We start from the raw sequence: 16442 nt of genomic DNA on the forward strand, positions 1-16442 counted from the left end.
CCCACCATGCTTCAAAGTCAATAGGACATGAATGTTCTCTTGAAGTGTCGTTACAGGTAGTGGCACATGCACAACACCTGCAGCTTCCCAACACTGTCCTTGGCCTGACTTTTGTTTACCTCTGAAACTGAGAGGGATGACTGTGGATATATGGCTGCATAATTAACTTTATGAACAGTGGTAAGAGAATGCTGTCCTATATATTATTCATATGGGACAGAAAGGAAAAGATCTCCCAAGGACTTTTGCCAAGCTTTGTCATTTTATCGGTTTATTTCTGTGGAACACTATACAGTCGTCTTGAATGCCTCAACACCGATGATGTATTTGCTGAGAAAACTGAATTTCACCTACTCTTGTGGTATTTTATTTCTTCAGGTCCATTAAAATGTCAGATCAATTCTTTTTATTGCAAATCGACTCAAACATATAATTTCTGAAACACTTCCTCTCACATTGGTCTTTAGGCATCACTTTTCTGTCCCCAGGCGGTTGGCTCATGCAAAGGACCCACAAGGGACAATAAAAAGTACTCTGAGGCTCTGCACTTTGTGTCTTTTGGTTGCGAAATATACTTACTTGCATGAGTGACACTAAATATGTGGCAAACCACAACTGAGGGATGGAGGTATAAAAAGTTATTAGTCTCTTTTTTTAAATACTGGTGGCCCATAGTTTATGTTCTGCTTAAAGATTGCTTGCTGTTAAAAAAAACAAAAAACTATTTGTTCAATCCAGGAATCACGGACAAAACAAGTAGGCCTAAGATGAATTATGTTTCAGTAAAGGATGTCTCAACCTGATTTCCATTGTCATACCAAACTCAAGACATTTTTAAATAATTGGGATCAGGGTCCCCAACCAAAACTGAATGCCGGTGCTGTTTTTCTTACTAACCCATAGTTGTTCTTTGACCATTCAGTTTCACCTTCTTTCTTTCAAAATCAAAGTCAGTTTAGCACAGCTTGCACCACTGTATCGTGGACTAGGAAAAAATAATTTTGTGATCTATAAAATATGTGAAAAAGTAACTTTTTCTGACAGTTGCATATTCCGTCCTCTCTGTTGTGTGACTTGGTCTGTAACTGCGCTCAGACTTCCCCCACATTCAATGTGACAATTAAATTTTGCAGCAGTCAAAGCAAAGCACAAGAACAAGATTTTGTGTAAATCTGGTCAACAAACAAATGCAACTATGATGCAATAAAGTATGGATGGCATTTTTGTGCATATTGAAACATAAACATGCTAGCGTTATAGTAATTCAGCTAATTTCTTAGCATAAAATTGTTGTCTGCATAAACAAGATGTAAAATAAAGTCTAACTTCATGGGTTGAGCCAGACATGTTTCCAAACAAATGGCATTGCCATGCACAGTTATGTCATACACTCACATACATATTTTGAGCTTTTTTAGCCAAATCCTCTCTGTGTTGAACCAAGATAACGAGGCTAACTTGTACAAGTTCTGGTTGGGACAAAATATCTGTTGCTGTCAAGAAAAATAGATACTATCAGAAATCTGAACGTCATTAGTAAAACATGTGAGAAACAGTCACAAAACAATATAACACTCATTAAATATAGAATATTATTTTAGCTTTTGCTAACCCGAGGCATCGATTCGCTGCCTTATCAGATTAGGGTTCACCATCAACAATTAGCATCACTAATGTTATTTAGTGGAATCCAAAAAAACCCACCTGTTCTGTGAAAAGTACATTTAAAGTTAAGATTTTCAATTACCATATGAAAATAAGTAAGGATGTAAGTTAGCTAACCTCACATAGTCAGATACTATGCACAGGTATACAGTCACAGACACACGTCTACTTTTGTGTGCTGTTCCACAGGATTAAAAAGACAAAACAGTAAATCTTTTCCTCTGCGTGTAGGTTGTTTTTGAAGAATGCAGCAGAGATGCCTCAAGGATCTCCTTTTCTAACATCCCCTATTTCGTGAACATACTCCAAGTCAGCCAAATCAACATTCCGAAGATTTTGTTCACATTCTCTGCAAAAACTTTTCCCATTACAAAGTTGTCAAATTTCAAAGATGTTGAGGACAAAATCCATTCCTTAGCGGATAGAAAGGTTTATGGCCTTTTAACAGTTCAGAGCTTCAATGGCCAATTTCTGAAGAATTCTCAGTTGATTTCAGGAAGAATGAGGCTTCTCTCAGAGCAGCGTGGGGTGAAAGCAGTATTGATGCAGCCTGCCCTCACCGAGACAGAGAACGTGGTGAGCGGGAGCCTTGCAGCAGGGTGGATGTGTTCTGATTGAGAGGACAGACAACACATGATAGCTTATCAACAAGTGAGGTCCATCCCACCCAGTCACACTGGAGAATGGGCTTCTTCCACAAGGATTTCTCCCCGGAGAGAGTAGCTACGGGGTAATTCTACGTCTTTTACTCTCACAGGGGTGGAAGCAGAATGAGGCAACTAGCCACTGTCGTTGTCATTCTGTAACTGAAATGATAGGCAAATCTCAAAACATACTGAATGTAACAAGAGAACAAATTACGGCAGAATGTATATTTTCCTGATACTGTAAGATGAGAAAAATATAGGTTATGGCAGACAAAACAGGTAGAAACCCACAAATGCTACAAAAGGGACATGACAGCAAGAACAGGTAGCTACAGCAGCAATAAAAATTGAAAAACAAGTACATAAATAGCTGTTTTTTGATGATGGGAAAGTCACAAAGCGATGCAATTTGCTGCATTTTTTGCAAAGGTTTTACACACACAATGTGCTTTATATCTGCACCACATGTACAAAGCACTGAATACACACAGATCCAAACAACTTGCTCCTACCAGAAGATGAAGATGTGATTACAGACGGAGAAAACATTTTTCTCTGTCTTGTTGAAAATTTTTCAAAATCAGTAAGCACTGTTGTTACTTTAACTACACCACTGCAAAACAGAAAAAAAAAGAAACTGATTCATACACAGATCAAAGGATTGATTTATTTTAAAGAACTTATTTGTATCAATATATCACAACCTCTACATTTAAAGAATTTGTTTCAGAATCATTACCTTCTTGATCCAAATTTTAAAAAATATAGCTACAAGTTTAGATTTTTGTGGTTCACTAATTATCTGTATCTGTAAAAATATTAGGGGAAATATCTCCATGAATGTGTGTCTAATTTATTTTAAAGATGCTATTTCATTTTTAGGGCTGTTTCAGGAACATATCATTTAAACTGATGTGAAATGTGTGCAAAAATCTTTGTCATGTTTCTCCACTTACTTTATACAAAATATCTGCTAATATGATTAAGCTCACATTTCAATGCCCCAGTGCAGAAACTCCCCATCAATATAATTATCTATAATTACTTTGTAGAGCCCACTTCTGCTGTGAACAAATGCAAAAATCAGATTATGAGCAGTTTGAAGGTTACATTTTATTCTATATTGGATTAGAATTTTAAAAATGCATTGTGGAACTTAACAATATTTAACTAAATATTTATGCTTTTACCAACACTTTGAATCATTTAGAACACAGGTTAAATCATGAGTGAAAATGTGCTAATGAACTGAGTTTTTTTTCCATCTTAATGGCTTTCCTTTGCTTTGATGAAAACATCCATAAATTCAATCAGTGCTGCAGAGAGCACTGTGATGCAGCCTAATGAAGATGCAAGTTCTAGGACAAAACTCCAGGTACTTTGAGGACTCCAATATACATTAAAATAACTATTTGGCATGACTTAAAGAGAAGATTTCTAGACCAGATGGTGGTTTGCTTTAACTATATATGAATGAATATATAGAAGTAATTATAGATGTAAAAATAAACCCAGGAGATCTTCAAAGTGGCTCGAAACCCTGATCCTTTAATCAACCAAACCTACACACACTGTTCTGTCTTATGCAGATGTTGCTCTTGTTGTTTAGTATTTCTGCTGCTGGTGTATTATGGCATTAAAAAAACTCGTTGGGCATATATTTCAAACACTTACAGATTTGACAAAGTGGGGTAATTCAATGCTTTGGGAAGGAAAAATGTTTAGTGAGTGTAAACTGAATCCACAGATTTGCAACGTAGGTGTTCCGACTCTTGGTGCTGGGTATTTACAGTCTGCCCTTCAGTGTTCAGAGGTGTAGAATAAAAAAACAATTGATGGATATTTTCCTCTCTTAGGGCTTTATTCTTGCAAGGACATGCAGTAGGTCATTGCAAATCAAAAAATGAAGGTAAAGTTATCACTAATACTCTCAGTTAAAATAACAAAACACAATACTTGCATCTCAACAAATAAGAATTCTAGAATCAAAGTGTATTTTTGTAATTCAATTCAAAATGAGAAACTGGTTATATAGATTCACATACCAAGTGATGTATGTTAAACATTTATTTCTGATCATCTTGGATGTGGCCAACAATTCAGAAATTACAAGACTCAGTTTAACAGAACATTTGAATGATCAGAAAAATTACATGTGTCAACCTATGTACTTTTGACAGTATGGGTAGATGCAAAGCGATATGATATGATATGATATGATATGATATGATATGATATGATATGATATGATATGATAGTAAAGGGATACATGACATATTCTTAAAATTTAGTGGTATCTGGTCCAAAGATGATTTTGGTCTGGATAAAAACAACACCAGCAACATAATTCACCAAATCATCACATCTTCATACTGGACCTCCAGCAACTCAAACTCTTCTTTCTCCTCTCCATGCTCTCTCCAGACTCCCAGCCTTCGATTTTCAACTGAAATGCAAAGTTTGCTTTCATCTGAAAAGATTAGCTTGGACTACTGAGCAACAGCCTGGTCTTTTCTCCCTGAGTGCAGGAAAGGTGTTTCTGGTTCCAGACTAGCTTAATACAAAGTTCAGGTCCTGAATACATCTGTGTGGTGTTGCTCTTAAAGCAAAAGTATTCAATAAGTTTCCTACATATTTCTCTCAAGACTGCAACTTTTCCTTTTGTTTATGCACGAATGACTATTGTATTTAGCTTCATTAGCTAGAAGCCATAATCATAAAAATTAAAAACAATATAAGCTTGAATTATATCGCTGAGAATAGCAAAGCTATATTAGGAGTTTCATTTTTGGAATAGGGATACTGAAATAAATGTGCTTTTTGAAAATGTAAATTACTGAGGTGCACCTGTGTGTTGTTATCATCTATTTTTCATGTGAAAACATGTCTGCATTAAATGTCAATGCCTTGGGAGAAGTAAGTGGAAATATCAAAGGAATGATTTCCTAACAGTTTGTAACAGAATGAATGGATTTATTCCAGTTTCAACAGTCTATATGATTCCACTCAGCCTTCAGACAACAATCTAAACCAAAGAAAATCTTTCTTTCCCTCCTGCATACTGTCAAAAAGAAAAGACAAACTCTTTCCATTAAATACCTCTACTTAATGTGGCACTGCACATACTACTTTACTAATGGATTTGTCTAACACTGAATAAGCATTATAACCTTGCACAAAAAATGTAAAGAACATTTAGGTTCAAAAGATTGGATAAATGTATATTCTTTGGCATGTCCTTTCTTGAGTGAAATAATTTTCTGTTTTCACAATAATAATAGCAATAAAAACTCTCAAGGCTTTAATATTGTTGCAACCAAAAGTTTGTTTGATCCTGCAGCAGGAATAAAAAAAAAAAGCTGAATATATTTTCTCTGCTGGCCTCAAGCAGCATCAGAGCAAAAGGTATCTAAAGAATTTAGCTGAGTTCAAATGAAGAAATTTCAGAATGCATCCAATAACATCCCGGTCTTTCATCCAATAAATTAGGACTACGGAGTTTTTAATCAAGTAACTCCACCATGGTTATGCAGACACTAAAAGGAATTGAATGAAAAATGCTAAAAAGTTTATATCATTTGACGCTTTCCTTATGGAGGCCTTGTTGTTGGATCCTCTAATAGATAATAGAAGACCTATTATTATAGAAGCTCATATTTCTTAACTGCTCTTAAAAGTGTAAAAGAAAAAAAATTAAGATCTCAAAATTTAATGAAAAAAATGTTCTGCCTAAATCTAAGTGAGGTAAAGTAAGATTTCAAAATGGTAGCTGGAGCTACATCAAAAAAAGACTGGAGTGTGATTTCATGCTGTTGCGAAGGCTTTTTACACTCCAACAATGGTGCACATCAATTTAGAAGGTGCTGTGGATCTTTTAGTAACAGAATCTCTTTTGCCATATCTCTAGCAGAAGTGGCAAACTACTACTTTGTCTTTAGTTCCAACAGACACAACTCTTAAATTCTTAATCATGCTAATTAGGTGCAATTAGACAATGAGCATCTGAAAAATTCATGCAGCACTTAGCTTTGCCTTTCTTTTCCAACAGGGTGTAATTCAAAAGTCCTTAAGTGGAGAACTACAAAGTGCTTTTTTGGTCTGGACAACATCTGAATGCAAAAAGAGTCCTATTACAGGCAGTGGTCATTCTGAAAGACAAGCGTTTTCAAAGGCAGAAGGCACAATGTGTGGTCTCCACAATGTCACGGTGGTCCGAGAGCGAGTGTTCAATATCATGTTGTCAGTGATATTCAAAGGAAAACACAAGATACAAAGTGGCAAACTGTCAGCACAAAAGGTGGGGTGACCATCTGAAAAAACTGCCCCACTTAAAGCTTCCTCGGTGATGTGCTGCACTCCCAGCACAGGCACAAAATGAATGGATCTGTTAATAGTGCTGCTCCCATATTGTAATACCATCTGTTCCATGACAGGCCGTTGAGAGCTTTGCCATCATTTTCACTGGCCAGAATGAATTTTCATGCACCCTTTTCTTTTCCTTTTTCTTTCCTTCTTTCTTTCTCTTTCTCTCTCTCTTTTTTTTTTTTTTGCATTTTGTGAAAGTAAGACACATTTTCCTAAGATTGAGTACCCACATTTGCTGAAATACGCCACAAATACTGTTTTCACAATACAGAAACAAATATAAGTTTAATTAATTTATGCACACAAACTAGTAAATAACTGGGAAGTGGACGCAAAATTTACACATGTAATATAAAATGTTTCACACAAATCTGACAATATTGGAATGTAGCTTCCTTTACTCTATCATAGATTTTTTTAACGAGATGTAACTGGTTGAATAAATTGACAATTTGGTGAAGCACATGGGTGTGAAACTCAAGCCCTCAGTGACCAGTGTCCTGCAAAATTTAGGTGTGTTTGTGATTTAACACACCTAAATCAAATATTTAGATCATTAGAAGCACTCTTCTGAACTTGATGACTTGCCAAGAAAGCAATTCAGGCGTGTTGGAACGGGGACACATCCAACAGACGTGGGACTCTGGCCTTCAAACTTCAAGAACTGGAGTTCAAAACTTTGGCTGTAGACAAAGGGGGCAGCTTTCGGGATGTTCAGGAAAAGAATCCGTTCTGGAGGCTGCACAAGACTTGAGACTCGGAAGAAATCAATTCTCCAGCGGGAAAATTATCCTAAACATCTCATTATACAGATGTGTAAGTCTGGTGAAGACACACCACAAAATGCTTGAAGCTGTAATCGACTCAGGGCTGAATATAAATGCATGTTCCTGTCTAAGGACTTTAATTGTAAATCTTTAACTAATTGTACAAAATATTCCTTCCACTTTACCATCATACACTGCTTTGTGCTGGTCTATCACATGCTGTCCATAAATGTGACTGAGTTCAAGTAGCAGCTATTACTTTATGTGTCTAGTCTGTGCCTTTGCATGTCTATATTTGTCCTTAAGTTTAAATTGAGTTTTCTGTAAAAGTACCTTTAAAAGCTGTATTTTATTGACCGGGTTTTAAATGGCTCCTACAAGGCAAGACGAATGTAACCATCCTGCAATGGAATGGTTATATTATGAGGTCGTCTGTATATTGTGTGAGTGCCTATGTTTGTTTGTATCTTAATAGGAACCACTCAGCGCTTATTATTGTCCCTGTAAAGGCAAGAGGTCAATTTTTCTTCATTCCTGTATTGAATTGAAAACAGCTCAAAAATAGATTCTTGCCACCCATCTTATAAATATAATTTGTTGGCAGAAAAGAAAACTATATTAGGCTTCCGTGCAGTGTGAGATAAACAAAACATACTGGTATTACCTGAATACAATAGGCATTGATAGGCTGTCTGACCTCATTTTCGGAGGCTAAACTGGGACGGCTGGTTGGTTACAAAGGCAGTTTAAAAAAAAAAAATCCCTTTTATTTATTATTCATAGTAGCTCCTAGCCCAAAATGTGAATGGTGCATTTACTGAAATGTAGATTTTTTTTTTGAATCATCAGTGGTTTAAACAGACTTGATGGAACCTGTATAAAATTTCAGCTGTCATTTAGCAACATTGATATTAATTTTGATTTGTTTATTTTTGTTTGCCTTGTGTAGGTTTTCGTAAACTTGCACTTCTTTACATTCCATCATATTGTAATCTAAAATGTCAATATTATAATATATAATATGTATGTTATGTGCTTCGGGCACATTATGATTTTTGTCTACTTCTTTTTTTTTGTTTTCTAATAGACCTTGATTAAATGACCTTTTGTAAATATATTTTGGAGTTTGGATAATTTCTTTTTGGTCATTTAATTACGTTAATTTGTGGTGCTGTTGGTCCGCCTATAAATAGGCTGGCTTTCGGCATGTAGGGAGCCTCCTCTCCATTCCCGCCTGGGCTCCGCCTTTCCGCTCGCTCCACCACCACCAGGCGCGGTGTGCGCTAACCAGCCGCTGTGGGCCGCAGCTGAGGTTTCCAGCCTGCCATGTGGTATCTCTGTTAGCTTTTGTTTGTTTTTCCGTTGTGTGTTTGGCCTGGTGGGACCGGTTGTCCTGTTTTCGATCTTTCTTTTGCATGAGGTTCTTTTTGCTTTAGTCCGGTACCAGTAGGGGCTTCGACGGCCCTATATAGGGTTGGCCCCCTGCTGTACCGTTTTGTTCTGTTTGACCGGCTCACCAGGTCCAACTTTCTGTTAATACTTTTGGGGTTTTGTTTTCTTTATTTTTTTGGGACACGGGATCTGAGGGCTTGAACTTTATTTTCTTCACAGAAAATCAGAAGAAGCTGAACTAAGAAAATCAAAGTGAAGATAATTTATGAATAAAAATAATTGTTGAACCCTCATCTGTTGTCTCGTGTCCTCAAATATGTTGTGCCCTTGGTGGACGTAACAATGTATTTTATTGGAATTGTGTGTGACAGATCAAACAAATCAATGTGTGTATTTGCCATAAAGTTCTTCAGAAAAACAGAAACAAAACAGAAGTTTTTATTTGTGAATCAAAAGATGAGTCAGTGCAAAGCTACTGACTACAGCTAGAAACTACTGACTGGTCTGGGTATGGGTATGGTGATGGGCTCAATGGAAACATGGCTCTCATGGTCTGAGAGAACACATTTTTAAGTGGCCATTACTGAATAATTATAATGAACACTCACCAAAGAGGTCAAGATAAATACTGTGATTAGGTTGTAAAGCAGCACTCCCAAATTGGAAGAGTTCAACAGAACTACAAATGTACCAAAATATGTCCATCCCCTTAAATTGTAGACTGAGCAAGTAGGGCAAATCAATCAGAGAAGAAGTTAAGATGCCCAAGGTAACTGTGGAGAGGTTGCGCAGCTCCACAATGTAGGTGAGAGAATCTGTCAACTGGGCAGCTTTTAGTCGTGCCGTCCACAAATCTCCCTTTTATGGAAACCTAGCAAGCCATTGTTGAGAGAAAGCCATAAGGTCCTACTTTCAGCCTGCTAAAAGCTTTGCACAGATGAGCTCAATTTAACCTCTTTGTCCTAAGAGCAAGCTGCTGTGGAAAATAGGGAAACCTATGAAAGATGATTATGTCGGTGAATGTTGCAAACATGATTTGACTTGCAATAAACAAACAATTATAAGGTGTTAATATGTTTCTGGGTTCATAGCAAACATAGACTCCAGATAATGAGTAGTCTGTTCAACTTCTTGAAAGGAAATAAAATTTAACATTCTTATCTCCACAACAAGGTTTTATTTAAAAAGTTCTTTTTGGTCAACATATGCTGTTTTCGCATTAAAAACAACTTACTAACATATTCTTAAGGATTTGACTACCTTGTTACCTTATATGACATTTCCTGCTGAATTAAACAGTAATGGTCACCTAATCTTACAGACATAGACGCGCTGTGACACTCCAGGCTCCAGGCTACATGGCATGAATTATGCATACAGTGATATTGTGAAAATGATACATTTGTGATTGGTTGTACCGCCTGTATGTAGGGGGAAATTAACAGTGTAGGGCTGCTTTCCCTCCAGCAGCCACACTTTTAACCATTTTGTCCTCTCACATAAAACACAAATACAATTTGTCCAAGTAGTTTTTTTTTAAATGTTTCAAAACGTAACATTTTCACAAAGTATAAATATACGTGAAGGATTTTAAGGTGTACTTAGCTTCACTGAGGGGTGCCAATAAATTTAGAGAACATTGTGCATCCTGTACAGGGTTTTTTTTTCTTGGCTATTTCCAACTTGGTCAGTGTAGAAGTATTGATTGCGGCAAAAAAGCATTTCTCTGCATGAGTGGTCTTACTAAAGTGAAAACAGCTGACAGCCAAACTCTTGTTAGAGCAGAAGTGTTGAGGGCAGCTGAACTGCATGGTAGACAGAATGCCGAAGACAGACAGAAACTCTAACAGACCCACAGAGAGAACGTTGAAGTAGACTCTCCTTAATGCCATATTTCTCCAACACAAGTATATGCATGTTTAAGCCACAGAGCAATTATATACGCGGCATGAAATATGGAAGAACTACAAATAAGACATGAAGCGGCTTATCAAAAGTGCGATTACCATTTGAGGGACTGTGTGTCACATCATTTGCTACTCCAACATATTCAGTCCACAGGACAGTGATAAACTTTTTTTTTTTTTTTTTTTTAAATGACTAGATGTGTTAATAGCAACATGAACCAGTGACAAATAAACATGTGCTTAATTAAACTGATTTTTCCCGCTCCTCTTCTCTTGTGCTTCTACAGGGACGGCGGAGCAGTCGGAGGGTTGAATGATGCTCGACCCTGCCTGTAAGCGTTAATTGTACGGTCTCACAGAGTCTCCCTTGACATGAGGCGGAATATTGCGAGCGGGAGCAATGGACCGTGTCATTTTAATGTCCAATTTCAGCTTGAGCTCAGACCTCCTGCCAACCAAATCAATTGCTTTTTTACTGCTGGGCATTTGTTGATGAGTTATATCATAAAGAAGAAGCAATAAGCCTTAATCAGGACCTCATTGTTCTCATCTTGGGAGTACCAAGACGTCCAGTGTGTAGCTCTAGGATTCACTCTCATACCTTTTTTTTTTTTTTTCCAGCCTAGACAGCTAATGAGATTACAGCCATTATTTTGTATATTAAACGACCACATACCAAGTAAGAAATGCATAATTTAGTGTAGAAACTACAGAACACAAAATGTTCTCAGAAGAGAAAAACTGATGTACCTTTGTGGAAAAAGCCAGTTTTACTTGCGTCTTCTCACTGGACAATAATAACTCTTACTGTTTCACAAATGGAAATGGTGATGCAACATGATCACAACACTGATGCCCGCCAGGCTACAAACACTGCAATAAGCTGTCTGACAGACACTGATATAAGTTATCTGATGAGACAAAACAAACTAGATACTCCAAAGCTGATTTCAAGCTGTGTGGAACTGCAGCTCATTCAGGGAGAAATAACCTCAGAACAAAGATCTCAGATGAGCCAAGTGCATTTTAATTAGATTGTTTGTTTTAATTAGAGTGATGGCTTTAAAATTACTGTTTCACATAAACAGTGTGAGTCATAGAGAGCTTGCTGTGGGGTTGAGGATGGGGTAAAATGATTGAACAGTTTGGCTAATCAACAGTTTCTTAGATTGCAATAATAACAGGACAATGAAAAAAGTACCGCAAAGAAATCAGGAGGAGCATAGTGATGAGCATTGATGAACATTTACCCACTTTCTGTAAGTTCACTTGCCTTTTTCCAAACAAAGCGCTCTGCATTGTGCTCATGAACAACAAGAAACTCATAAAACTGAATACGGAGGTGTGAGTCAGGATGTGTCCTATATGGTCCCATGCCAAGTATTTATACTCCTTGAAATGTTTCACATATCGTCACTTATCATGAACTTCACCGTATTGGTTTTAGGATTTCCTCAAAAATTAATGCACAATTGTGATAAAAGGATACATAGTTCTCAATGTTTTTACAAATACAAATGTGAAGATTGTGATTTAGCTCAGAACTTTGACTAAGCCAATCTAGCACGAATATGCTTCGATCTGAACCGTCCAATTGCATCTCTGGCTGTACGTTGAAGGTTGTTGTCCTACTGGAAGGTGAATGTGAAATCGCTAACAGTTTTTTATTTTTCAAAACTAACCTGTATTAAGCGCCATCCATTTTCACACCTGACTATATGCCATTGCAGACCATATTATTCAGATATTTGAGGAAAAAAATAAACCATGTACATTTTTATAGAGTGAGAAATATGGAAAAAAATTCAAAGTGTATGAAAACTTTTCCCAGGCACAAAAGTGGCAATGTAATATAAAAGAAGATCTACTTTCAACATGGTTGTTATGCAAAGGAAAACAAAACGACAGCATAAATTGAATGGACTAAAGGCTACATGTACATTAGCTGCTTTATGTCACCAGTCAACATTAAAGAAAACACCTAACCCACATGAGCCGCTGTACAACATCGGCCTTATGTTCTCTGCAGTTGCAAACAGGGAATATTCTATTCCTCTAAAGTGACTTTGATGAACAGTCCTGGGAGTTTCCCCAGACTGGAGCTGAAAACCTGTTCTCGGGAATAAATTATGTCACAGCAAAGTAAAAATCTGGACCCACTAGAAGGCTAAGCTCCCACCAGAGATGAAATGAGACTTTTTCAGGTTTATATAAACAGATGAAATACATGTTTTAGAAACTTCTTTATGTGGGTCTAGTAGAGGAAAATAAGAACATTTCATCAGGTGAAATGTCAAGTCCTGTCTTCCTCGACTATGCGTAACTTATGATGCTTTCCTTGTCGCATATAGTGCATGTGTACTGAAGGATACAGGACGAAAAGTTTAAAATATAATAGTCACAACTTCACCATTTCGGTTTTGTTTCCCTGCTTTGTTTAGTTTATCATTTTAGGAAGAAAACTCTGATGGTGCCCTCTATTCAAAGATCCCATTTTCAGAGTCACTCAAGGACTTCAACGTAAATGGTTCTGCACTGGTGCAGTCTATGCTCTGCAGTGCATAACATGAGATCAAGTAGCAATAAAATTGAATCACTGTGGTAAGGTAATTGACTATGCTAAGACACTCCTCCTCTCCCTGACGGATTGTTTTTGACCAGGAGCCGTGTATTTCTGCAGATGACAAAAAGACCACTGAGAAGAATGGAAGGAGCTAAATGTTTTCACTGATTATTTGACCAGGAGCCGTGTATTTCTGCAGATGACAAAAAGACCACTGAGAAGAATGGAAGGAGCTAAATGTTTTCACTGATTATTTGTCTCATATTATATTGTTATGACATAGTGACAGTTTTAACAAATATGTTAAAAAAACATATCTTTGTAAAAGTTACTGTAACTTTAAGCAGGACAAGAAAGCAAAAGCAGAAGAAGCCAGTAGGGGGGCATCATTTTCAAGACATGATATTTCAGAATTGCAATTTCGTTAATGGAATAACACTAAAGAGATCCTGAGGACGTACCCCCTCCTTCTGCTGAGCAATCAGAGGGCTATTAGTCGACTTTTGTAATGCATATGCTTGCAGCAAACCCAGACACCCCCAACTACACTTTCAATCTATCTCTCTGGGGCTCCTGTTTATAAGCTTTAGCCCTAAAGATGTTGTGTGTATCTTTGCAAAGAACAAAATAAAAGAATGATACTGTCTCTTCAGAGCTGAATGTAGAGCTACAAAAAAAAAAAAATCATAAATATAGTATCTGGTTCAAACATTGTCTAGAAAAGTTTTCCCTGCGTTTGTGTTTTCAATAAATTAATCATATATCGTTTGACTGGGTGTGCAACAGTTTAGAAAATGCACATGCATAATTTAAACATACTACACATGTAGTACACACACATTTCCACCTGGGACACAGATTTACACCTGCAACAGGAGCCAATTTACAAATATTTGAATAGGTGACCTTATGAGAACAAAATAAAAGCAGACACACAGGAGAGCAGATCATTATTTTTTTTACCCTGCTAGCCTGCTTGAAGCAAACAGAAACCCAATGGCACACAAGAGGACCTATACTGCTTTGCAAGTGTTGTAAATACTGTACGCTATGGAGGACTGAAAATTTGATAGAGGACAGGAACTAGATTTTGATAAAGTAGATGATTCCAATACTGAGTTTAACTCAGAAGTGTCAACAGCAGATGATGTTACCAGTGGTAAATCCAATAAAGAGCAGCGCAGCTTTCCCAGAAAGAAACTTTTGGAGGTGTGAAAGCAAAGGATGGGAGAGTTTGGGAGATTGCAGCAGAAAGATGCTGACCGATGCTTGACCTGGCAGTTATGACTGCATGTGTTGCATAGGGCATGCATTGGGTTCACCAAAGCCAGGTCTAAACTGTGACTTTATACATGGGGAACTTCAGCAGCTTTTAATGCTGGCAAAAGCTGTGACGATAAAGCAACGCCCTAACCTGGTCTGGTACAGAAGACTCATTGTCAGGTCCAGACGCTCTGTTGCAGAAACTGCAGCACAGAATCATGTGTAGTTTGCAACAAATACACCTGTTGCAACTATAAAAATGAGGAAAACGGGGTGTGTGATGAGCACTAGATTTAAAGCTTTGGCTACACACAGAGAGAGATTGATTAGATCAGGCTCAGAAGGTAGGAATTTGTCCTGTAACCAGATGTTGCTGGTTTGAACCCCTGCTCTGCCCGTCTCAGTCATTGTGTCCTTGGGCAAGACACATTACCTGCCTCGGTTGCTGGTGGTGGCCAGTTCTATTGTATCCTACCAGCTGTGGCTACAGCTTAGCTCACCACCAACAGCATATGATTGGGTGACTGAATGTAGCGTGAAGGTCTTTGGGATCTTCTGGAATAGACAAAGCGACATGCGAGTGCACGTCATTTACCCTTCATGCAACCCAGTTGTTGCATGTTTTTGAAACTGCTTTGAGATTACATTAGTTATGAATTGATTCCACTACTAACTAACCAAATAAACTGAATTGAAATACCTCAACTTGTTTTAGTTTTTCAGCTGAATTGTTCAGGAGATATGTCAGAATTAGTGTAAAACATTTTATCCTCCGTTTCTCTGGTCAACAGCTCAGGTTTTCCCACTCTCTAGATTTTGAACTTGTACATTTCTTAGCACTCTTGTAAAAGTTTTTTTTGTTTTTTTTTTCTCAGAATGACCAGCACTAACCTAAGGCACTCTTAAAGACTTATTATGATGTGCTTATGGTTTCTTCTTTTAAAGATGGAAAAATTGTGTTCACATGGTGAATTATTTGTGAAAACTCTGCTTTAAAGAAGATGGTCTTGTCAGGGCAGGTTGCTTTATTTCAAAGTTTTTCACATCTACATTTCCCAAAGATGATAAAGAAGAAGACGGAAAAGGCTATTTGAGGTTGTATTAACTTCAATAAATAAGCATACAGTCAGCTGGACATTCATATCCCAGTCATACTTTCTTTGAAACTCCATCCATTCAGCTAAACATTTGGGTCACAAGTTGTTAAATATCATAAGAGTTCATCTTCAGAAAATATGTTTGCTTTCATTTTTTTATGTCTGGCAATGTTCTAGTCAAGAGGCCATAAAAATAAGAGCTGTATAGTAGGCCTTTTTGCATTTGTACTCATTGGAGAAATGCCCAGCTGACTTTTACCCATGAAAGACCTTGAGCTATGAGAACCTATGAACAAGCTCTATTAGGAGGAAAGCAGGAGAGGTGGGACGGTTAATGGGTTTGACATCAGTTTTCACCTGGGAGTTGAAATTCAGCCGGACATCCATCGTCACACGTTTTTTTACTCTAGGTATCAGAAATTCATTATTCATGTCTGTGATTAGTTTTTCTATCCAACAGTGACAAAAATAATAGGTGTAATTAAAGTACAGAAAATACTTAGAGAACATGGATGTTACTTAAACATTTTATGATGAGAGAACAAGTGGACTTGATGAGGCAACAGAGCATATTTGGTTTCAATGTTAGGTAAATCACGTTTTTACTAAATAGACTATTAAAACACTGACAAAGACATACAAAAAAAAACTTTTAGCGTAGAAGAGAAACACATTTTAAAATGGAAAGTTCGTAGGAGTCCTGGATATGGTGAACAAAAATGAAAGCACGTCATTGAAGGTCTTGGTGTGTCTTTCCGGTGGACACAAAAGCATGA

The sequence above is a fragment of the Poecilia mexicana genome, unplaced genomic scaffold, assembly GCF_051168715.1.
Source record: "Poecilia mexicana isolate PSO_F unplaced genomic scaffold, ASM5116871v1 scaffold_2, whole genome shotgun sequence".
Lineage (NCBI taxonomy): Eukaryota > Metazoa > Chordata > Actinopteri > Cyprinodontiformes > Poeciliidae > Poecilia > Poecilia mexicana.